This window comes from Myotis lucifugus, unplaced genomic scaffold (genome assembly GCF_000147115.1).
Source record: "Myotis lucifugus unplaced genomic scaffold, Myoluc2.0 scaffold_21, whole genome shotgun sequence".
NCBI classification, from domain to species: Eukaryota; Metazoa; Chordata; class Mammalia; order Chiroptera; family Vespertilionidae; genus Myotis; species Myotis lucifugus.
In genome coordinates, this window is record NW_005871069.1 from 48,492 (window position 1) to 56,971 (window position 8,480).

Sequence of the window (8,480 nt, forward strand, 5' to 3'; positions counted from 1 at the left end):
TTGCAAAAAAGCAGTTTACAGAAGCAGAAACAGCATGTTATAAACACATTATCTACAGCCCTTGGGTAACCTGGGTTAAACTTAGGCATGTTATCTAAATTACAGTTTTGGGTCTCTGAATCACTGAGTTGTCAGGAATTCATTATCTAGAGCAGGGGTGGGCAAACTTTTTGACTCGAGGGCCACAATGGGTTCTTAAACTGGACCGGAGGGCCGGAACAAAAGCATGGATGGAGTGTTTGTGTGAACTAATATAAATTCAAAGTAAACATCATTACATAAAAGGGTATGGTCTTTTTTTTTTTTTAGTTTTATTCATTTCAAACAGCCCGGATCTGGCCTTCGGGCCGTAGTTTGCCCACGGCTGATCTAGAGCCATCAAGGCAATTTAGAGTAATTGCACTGTCCTGGTCTTGAGACCACTGGATGAGCTGGAACACATTATCTGTGGCCACTAAAACAATATAGGATAATTGTGCTGTCCTGTTTCCCAGGTACAGAAAAATGTGCTTCGATAACCAGTAAGATCACAATCAATGGGATAGTCACGTTACAATCAATAAGGAATTCAATTGAATGGGATGATTTATACAATTTAGAAAATCAAAGTAACCTGTCCATTGTTAAACAAAGCAAATAGGTACATAAGCCAAACAGCAGGGTTAAAGTTAAACTATAGATGGTTGCTACCATACTTCAGAAACACCAACAAAGAGTTTAACCAAGAGTCTGAGACCCAGAGCTGGTGGTGCTCTTCACAGCAAACCACTGCCTCTCTGTTTCATAACAACCTAACTCCGTAGTGGGCATGAGCAGAGCAAGGATAATGGAGCAGGCACAGAAGGTCACCAGGGCAGAAAGCCCTGACTGCCTAGCAAAGTACAATTGTAGGGTGGGACCTTGCCCTCAGGGTGACCTTTCCTCCCCTGAAAGGTCATGTGGTTGGACCCTTCACCCTTCGACTGGGGCCTTTCCTCCCTAGAGATCACCTTTAGGCCTCAGTTGTATTTCAGCTCCAGGCCCCCCAAAGCAGCAAAACCAGACAAGTGACACCAAGACTAACATCAGGACCAGCTGCATTGGATAATGACCCCCCTGTCCCAGTGTCAATCAGTGAAGACCTAGACCCTGAAAGAATACACCTGGAAAGCTGCTGAAAAGTCTATTGAGATCCACCCCTGGGACTTCCCCTAACATCTCCACCCTTAACACCCTCAGGACAGAGGGCCCAGTGCATCCTCCCTTCCCGGAGCATGCCCCTGCCTTTCCCTTTCCCCTCCCCATTCCCATTCACATTCCCCCAGGTGTGTCACCTTGATTGACCTTCCTCACTTCTAAGCTCCAAGGGCCCTGCCTTTACTTCTATAACTTGTTTCCTAAGCCCATTTCTTCTATGAATTACTTCTACCTCTATGATTTTGCAAATAAATGTTTTCTTATAGTTTGAGTCTTGGCTCTGAATTCTTTCTTAGCCAGAACTCAAGTACCAAGGTTGCTGAACCCAGGTCTGACCCCACTGGTCTAACACCTGGTGCCATTCTTGCCATCCCCAACAGCTCTTCTATGGAGAGTCTCACTTAAAGTATGGGGCCCGGTGGGTGGGGTTAGGGCTAGAGAAGCAGAGGAAGGAAGTGAAAGAACACTTCACTTTCATGTTCTACTGGCCAAAGTAGGATGTTGTGATCAGCAAAACCAACTGCTGAAAGCTAAGCTTTGCTGAGACAAAGTGTTTTCATAAAGTGGGTTGGAAAACATATTTTTAGGGGAAGGAGTGGGGGAGAAGCAGGCAGTGGGGTAGGATTTAATCATGTTGTTGACTTTGTATCACTATTACTCTAAGTGATTAAAATATTAACATATTTTATCTTCATTTTAACTCGATGAATTAAGAACTATTCTTGTTATCAATGGAAGTGGGGTATCCCTTTCCCCACTGAGTACCGGGGGTTTAGTCCTTACCATATTTCAAGAAAAAGGATGAGTGATTTTTATTTGTGTAGAATTACATCCCTGGGTTTCCAAAGTCCAATTTCCCTTAATCCAGTCCTGGAAGAAGTACAGCTAGGGATGCAGTAGACCTAAAAGCAAAGCCAGTGTCCAGAGTTTCAATCCATGTTGGAATTGGGTCTGGTTAGCATGAAGCTAGTTGCAGTCCATTGGTCCATTTTGTGGGTGAATGCAAGAGAGCAGGAGAATGAGCCAGGCCAGGAGTCAAGTGCAACAGGCCAAGAACCAAGAGCACAGGAGAAACCAAGAGGGAGAACTTCTTTGTGTAGGGACTTAAGCATCTCAATCTTCCAGCATTTGCAGTGGTCATGCCCATTCTGGCCAATGGCTTGTTCCCAGGTGTGACTGACAGACAAGTACCTTCCCTACATCACTCAGACTTTACTGGGCTGGGTCTATTCTCCCCCTGTTCAGTCCCTTCCCCTAGCCATCTGTGGGGAATAGACCAGTGGCTCCCTGGGGAGTGTTACACTGCAGTTTCCTGGCAAAGCTGCACAAATGACATGCCTATAATATTTGGCCTTCCCTTTGCTCCTTTCCTGTTGTTAATAACTAGGTTAATCTCAATGGTATCACCCTTACCCTTATTTTAAAGATAAAGAAACCACAAGAGCACCACCTGAGGGACAGAGTAGTTAGCAAAGGGACTGACTCAGGCTACCCATAAGTTGCAGGTGTAGGACCATGACCCCGGGCAGTCTGGCCGCAAAGCCTGTGCTCCTAGTTGGACATGAACACAGTGTTACAGGAAGGAGAGCCCAGCCTGTGCCTGTGGGAGACGAGGGGCAGAAGCAGGGGAGAGGGCAGATCGCTAGAGTGGGGCAGATGCACCGAATGGACGGCTGAGGGCACGGTTGGGCAGAGGGGCTCAGCTCACCTGCCGTCTCCAGTCTGGGATCTGGACTGGTCTGCCTGGCCGAGCACCCACATCACCATGAGCAGGTTAGACAGCCCATTTTGGCAGAAAGACCAGGGGTTAATGACCCTACCTGTCCCCTCAGCTTCCGTGTCAGGAGCAGGGCATCCTCAGGTCCCCACCTGCCTACGGGGAACCTAGGAGGGAGCCAACCTGAGGACCAGCACACACGACAATGACAGTGTGACCGACTGCAGAGGCTCAAGTGTGGACAGTCCTGGCTGGGGCCACAAGAAGGGTGTGGTAGTCCAGCAAGACCAGTGAACATCCTGGAAACCTAGAGGGTAGAGGTCGGGTTGAGCTGGAGCAGGATTCAGGAGAACACCCAGGGATGGCGAGTGGGCAGTGTCACAGCAGGCCGGGCAGGCCACAGGAGAGCGCTAGGACCAGAGAGCAGGTGGAGGCACAGGAGCGGACAGTGACCTGGGAAAGCCGGGCACAAGCCAAGCCAGTCCTGAGAAGGCTGCAAGGGGAAGCAGGACAAGCACCGGAGAACAGTTTCCATGCTGGGATCTCAGATGGGGCACACTTCATCGGGCTCAGATAGGAGAACTGGGAACTTTGGTATAAGACACAAGGCAAAGATGCAGCTACTGAAATTGGGGCCCAGGTTCTGAATGGGGTCCTGCATTCCTGAAATCCCTCAGCCTGACGCCAGGATCTGAGGTTAAACCCTGCCGGGAATGTCAAGGGCAGCTGGGGAAGCCTGGAGGAGCTCTCCTGCGATGCTGTAGACATTCCCTCAGCTCTCCCCATGGCTGATGCTGTAGACATTCCCTCAGCTCTCCCCATGGCCGAGTTTCCAGGGAGCAGACGGAGTGCTGGCTGCCCTGAGGGCAGGCAATCAGATCCCTGTTGTCCACATCAGCCCAGAGGCACTCCCAGCTCACACCATCTTCCTGCTTGGTCTCCAGTGGTCACACTCCAGCGTGGCACACCTGGAGGCCCCAGGACCCACGTGGAAATCATCTGCACACCTGGCTCCTCAGGCATAAATAGCACCGCAGTGGGTCACGATGGGCAAGCATGTGTGTGCCCACACGCTAACACGTGCACATATGTAAACACACCCAGACACTCACAAATCACTTCTGACCAGCATGGGTGACATCATGCTGCCCTTCTCGCCAGAGCTGCCTGGACAGGCCTCCGCCAGGATTGCTGATCCTTTATCATGACTAAACTAAGTGAGTTGGACTTAAGAATTGTGTTTTGACTTTGCAGCTATAACAGGCAAATACGTCATACCTTCTCAAAACTCTGTTCAATGCATCAGACACGTGGTCAGTCCTGACGCTTCTGCTCACTGATAGAGAATCTAGCGCTGAAAGGGCCCCTTTTATCATAAGGAAGACTGGGTCCCCCCAGGCTGATGCGTTTTATTCATTCCTTTAAAAATAATGATCACACTTTCTAACAGAGAAAGAGACAACGTTAACAGAAACTGGCTGAGCCTAGGGGATGTGACACTTTGCTTATTCCTGCGAAACTACCTGTGAGCTGTTTGGGGAATTCCTGGGCTTGGGACTCTCTGCTCCAAGCCCCTTTTGCTACTGACACATTTGTGATCAGATTTCTTCCATCTCTGCCCTCCCCACCCACCTGTTTCACAGGGAAGTCTTTCTTTTACTAATAACTCACTACGAGGTGCTGTCTGGTGTTTCCAGACTTTCTTATTTTTGTAAAAAAAAAAAAAAGTAATTTCAACTGATCAAAATTTTGGCAAATATTAGAGATATTCTTTTGTGTAATTTCTTCCATCAAGAAAGATCTGCTCTCTCCAAAATGTATTTGAGTAAGAAAGGAATTCATGCTGTTTTTCTTATGGAAGTGTGTCCTGCCTGTGAGGTAGGAGAGCCCGAGGAAGGCTCTTCTTCCCTAGGAGTCCGCAGAGTCTGAAACCCACTCTTAAACAGCAACTTGAAGTCCTGAGGTTGATTACATTTAAACGTTTGTTAGGAAGTAATTGTTTGGGATTGAGAAAGAATTTCTCTGTAGAAACAGTATTATCAGTGGAGGATTAACTCTCCAGACAGATGCATGAAAATGTGTTTTATCTATCTGTACCTTTCTAGCTGTGTCTCAAAGGGCATTAGTTGACGTCTGCCTTAGTTTCCTCATCTGTAAAATGGGAATGCGCCTGGTCTCACAGAGTTATTGGGAGGATTACATGGATTTCTACATATAAAGGGCTTACATGACTGGCACATAATTAGCATTACATTTCTTGTTATCATTATTATTTACAGCAGCGGTTCTCAACCTGTAGGTCGCGACCCCTTTGGCGGTTGAACGACCCTTTCACAGGGGTCGCCTAAGACCATCCTGCATATCAGATATTTACATTACGATTCATAACAGTAGCAACATTACAGTTATGAAGTAGCAACGAAAATAATTTTATGGTTGGGTCACAACATGAGGAACTGTATTTAAAGGGCCAGAAGGTTGAGAATCACTGGTTTATAGTATAATATAGTACAATAGGGCCCCTCTGTCTTTGGAGCCCTAGTGCATTTCAGGAGGGGCTCAGAAGCCTCTGAGTGGTGGGGGTTCCCCTGGAGAATGAGGACTGAGGGCAGGAACTCCTGGTCTGGGGTCCCAGGGCTGGACCCGTTAGACAAGATGCTCCATGAAGGGGCTGGGCAATGTGAGAGTCAGTGTTTGCCGGGTGTGAGCATGGGGGCGGGGTGGGAGGCGGGGTGGAGAGAGGGGCCACCTGGGAGCAAGAGGGGCACCTGCCAGGGACTGAAGGAGGGACTGTCTCCTGTGCACTTTGCCCAGGGTGGTCCTCTCCCTGCTTTACAGCCCTGAGGTTAAAGGTTGCATCCAACACAGCAGCGGGCAAGTCCTTTATCTCTGTGGGGTTGGACTTTGTGCAGACAGATTTACCCAAGGCCGACTGACAATTACCCGGCACAGAGGCAAAGTCTTCTGGGTCCTCTGAGTCTCGATTGCCGCCCTGGCCTTCTCCTCCCAGTGCCTTGGAGTGAAGAGCATAAAGGAGGCGGGCAGGAAAAAAGAGAAGGTGCCAGCAGGCGTCCTTGGTGCAGGCCAAGGGCTCTGGCAGCGAGGGCCTCGCCTCCCAGAACCAGAACCAGAACCAGAACCAGAACCGGGGTGGGGACACACACTATGTGGGGGGCGGGCTCCACCCCACAGGATGGTTGCAGGCAGAAGGGGACACTGGGAGCATGGCCATGGGTCTGCGGTTTGTCCCTCCTTCAGACGGGATCCACCTCGTGTGTTCGTGGGGCCCCCTGAACCACTTTCCTGCCGCTAGCTCCTGTCTTCACACATGTTCTCTGTCCCACAGATGTTGTTCCTCCGGGCACTGTCTTGGCCATCAGCTCAGGCTTCCCATCACATTCTCTTCACTCTTATTTCAGGTGGTTTACAAAGTGAGCATTATATCATTATTTCTACATATTTATGCGTGTCCTAATACTTTATACTTTTCCACACACTCACACACATCTACTCTACCATCTGCACATATAACAATTCATACTCAGAAACAATATTTCCCCATTTCAGAAATGGAGTTGGAATCATTTCAAAGTGTTTTGAGTAATAAAGGGTGAGGCCTCTGAGGTAAGGATTTTTTCAAAACTCCTCCCTGTGACACTATTCATTTCAACCAACAAGTACTCACTGAGCACCTACTATCCAGTAGTCACCATCCTGAGTACTGCCAATGCTGTGGTGAACAGACAGACATCCCCATTTCATGGAACTAGGCATTCTTTCAAATGAAGTGACATTTCCAAAATTATACAAGCTGGTGTTTTACATTTTCTTTGCTCCCGCTTCCAACACTGTTAGGTTTTGTTTGCTGCAGGTATTAACAGAGATCAGCAACAAATATTCACAATTTAATATAGTTGTTTCTCATTTCCTGTTACGTCTAGATTTCAAGTATTTCCTAGAGTCAAACTGACTTGCTTTTGAGCAATTGTTTATTGTTGCGGCCAAAGGTAAACTGAGTGGGGGGGGGGGGGACGGGTGAAAGGATTAAGGAAAGACAGATAAGAGAATGAAAGCTGGGTCTCGGTGGGACACTGCTCCCTGATGAGGAGACAGCGCCAGCACCCACAAGCCGTGTCTTTATTTTATAGCAGATGCCACAAGGCAAAGTAGGGGCGTGATCAAGTTGTTTACAGCATTCTTGTGAGTTCCAACCTCACTCAACTATATGCACCTGAACTCTACCACAAGGCACGTGGGGCCACGTGTTTGGACCATAGGTTCGAGCTTACAACCATAGCTGTTGGCTATAATTGTGCTGGGAGGGCCCTGACCTCCAGCTGGGACTTGCACGTGGCAATGAGAGGACCCTGTCCTTTCATTAGTCCGAGGCTTGAACCTGGCCAAAACACTGTAGCCGCGCCCCACAGTTTATCATCATGATAAAGAGTCAGATATCTGACTTGGCATAAGGTTGCATGAAATTACTCTATTTCTTCCATGTATAAGACGCCCCCACTTTTCAAACCTAAAATTAAGAAATCAATATTTTAAACATTTTGCTGGATTTTCTCGTAAGACCTTCTTCTTTTCTGGCATCTTAAGGAGTTGTTCCTCCTGTTTTCTCCACTGTCTGATCATACACTCAGTGGGAGGCGGTCCATATTGTCTCTCTGCAGCTCTATTTCCATGCTCTCTTGCAGAGCTGATTACATTCAGTTTGAATTTTGCAGAGTAAGACAATTGCTTACCAGTATTTATCTTTTTATTTTTTGACATCTTTATGGGCCCAGAACCCTCCAGTCCCTGTTGCATCTGCGCACTCTCCACCTCCACCTTCAATTAGGGCATCAGCTGATGTCAGTAACAATAAGGTTCATGAGGAGGAAGCCTGTTTGACAAGGTATGGGCAGCTACACACCCCTGCGGCTCCCTCCTCAGCTGACTTCTGTGTATAAGACGCCCCTCGATTTTCGTCTAATGACTTTAGAAAAAATAGCATTTTATACATGGAAAAACACAGTATGTGGGAGATTTGTTACAGGTTGAATTGTGTCCCCTACAAGATATGTTGAAGTCCTAACCCATAGGGGATGCTTGATTTAGACCAGAGTTTTTGAATTTTGGCAATATTGACATTTTTGACTATATCCACCTTTGCTTTGGGGGCTGTGCTGTGCATTGTGGGATGTTCAGCAATATCCCTGGCAGCACTCACTATATGCCAATAGTGCCACTCCTCAGTCATGACAACCAAACCTGTCTCTAGATATTGCTAACTGCTCCCTGAGGGGGAAAATTGCCCCCAGTTGAGAACCAATGATTTAAATACTCAATCAGGAGGTTGATACTTGATGTGTGTTTATAATAAAGTTTTTTGTTATGAACAGAAACACTCTTAACCCAGCTTAACCCGGACAAAGAAGGCAAAGTCATTAAGAGTTGAATTGTATCCCCCAAAGATAGGTTGAAGTCCTGATCCAGGTACCTGTGAGTGTGAACTTATTTAGAAACTAGAGGCCTGGTGCACAAATTCGTGTATAAGTGGGGTCCCTCGGGGTGGCTTGCGAAGATCAGGCCTCAGCTCACG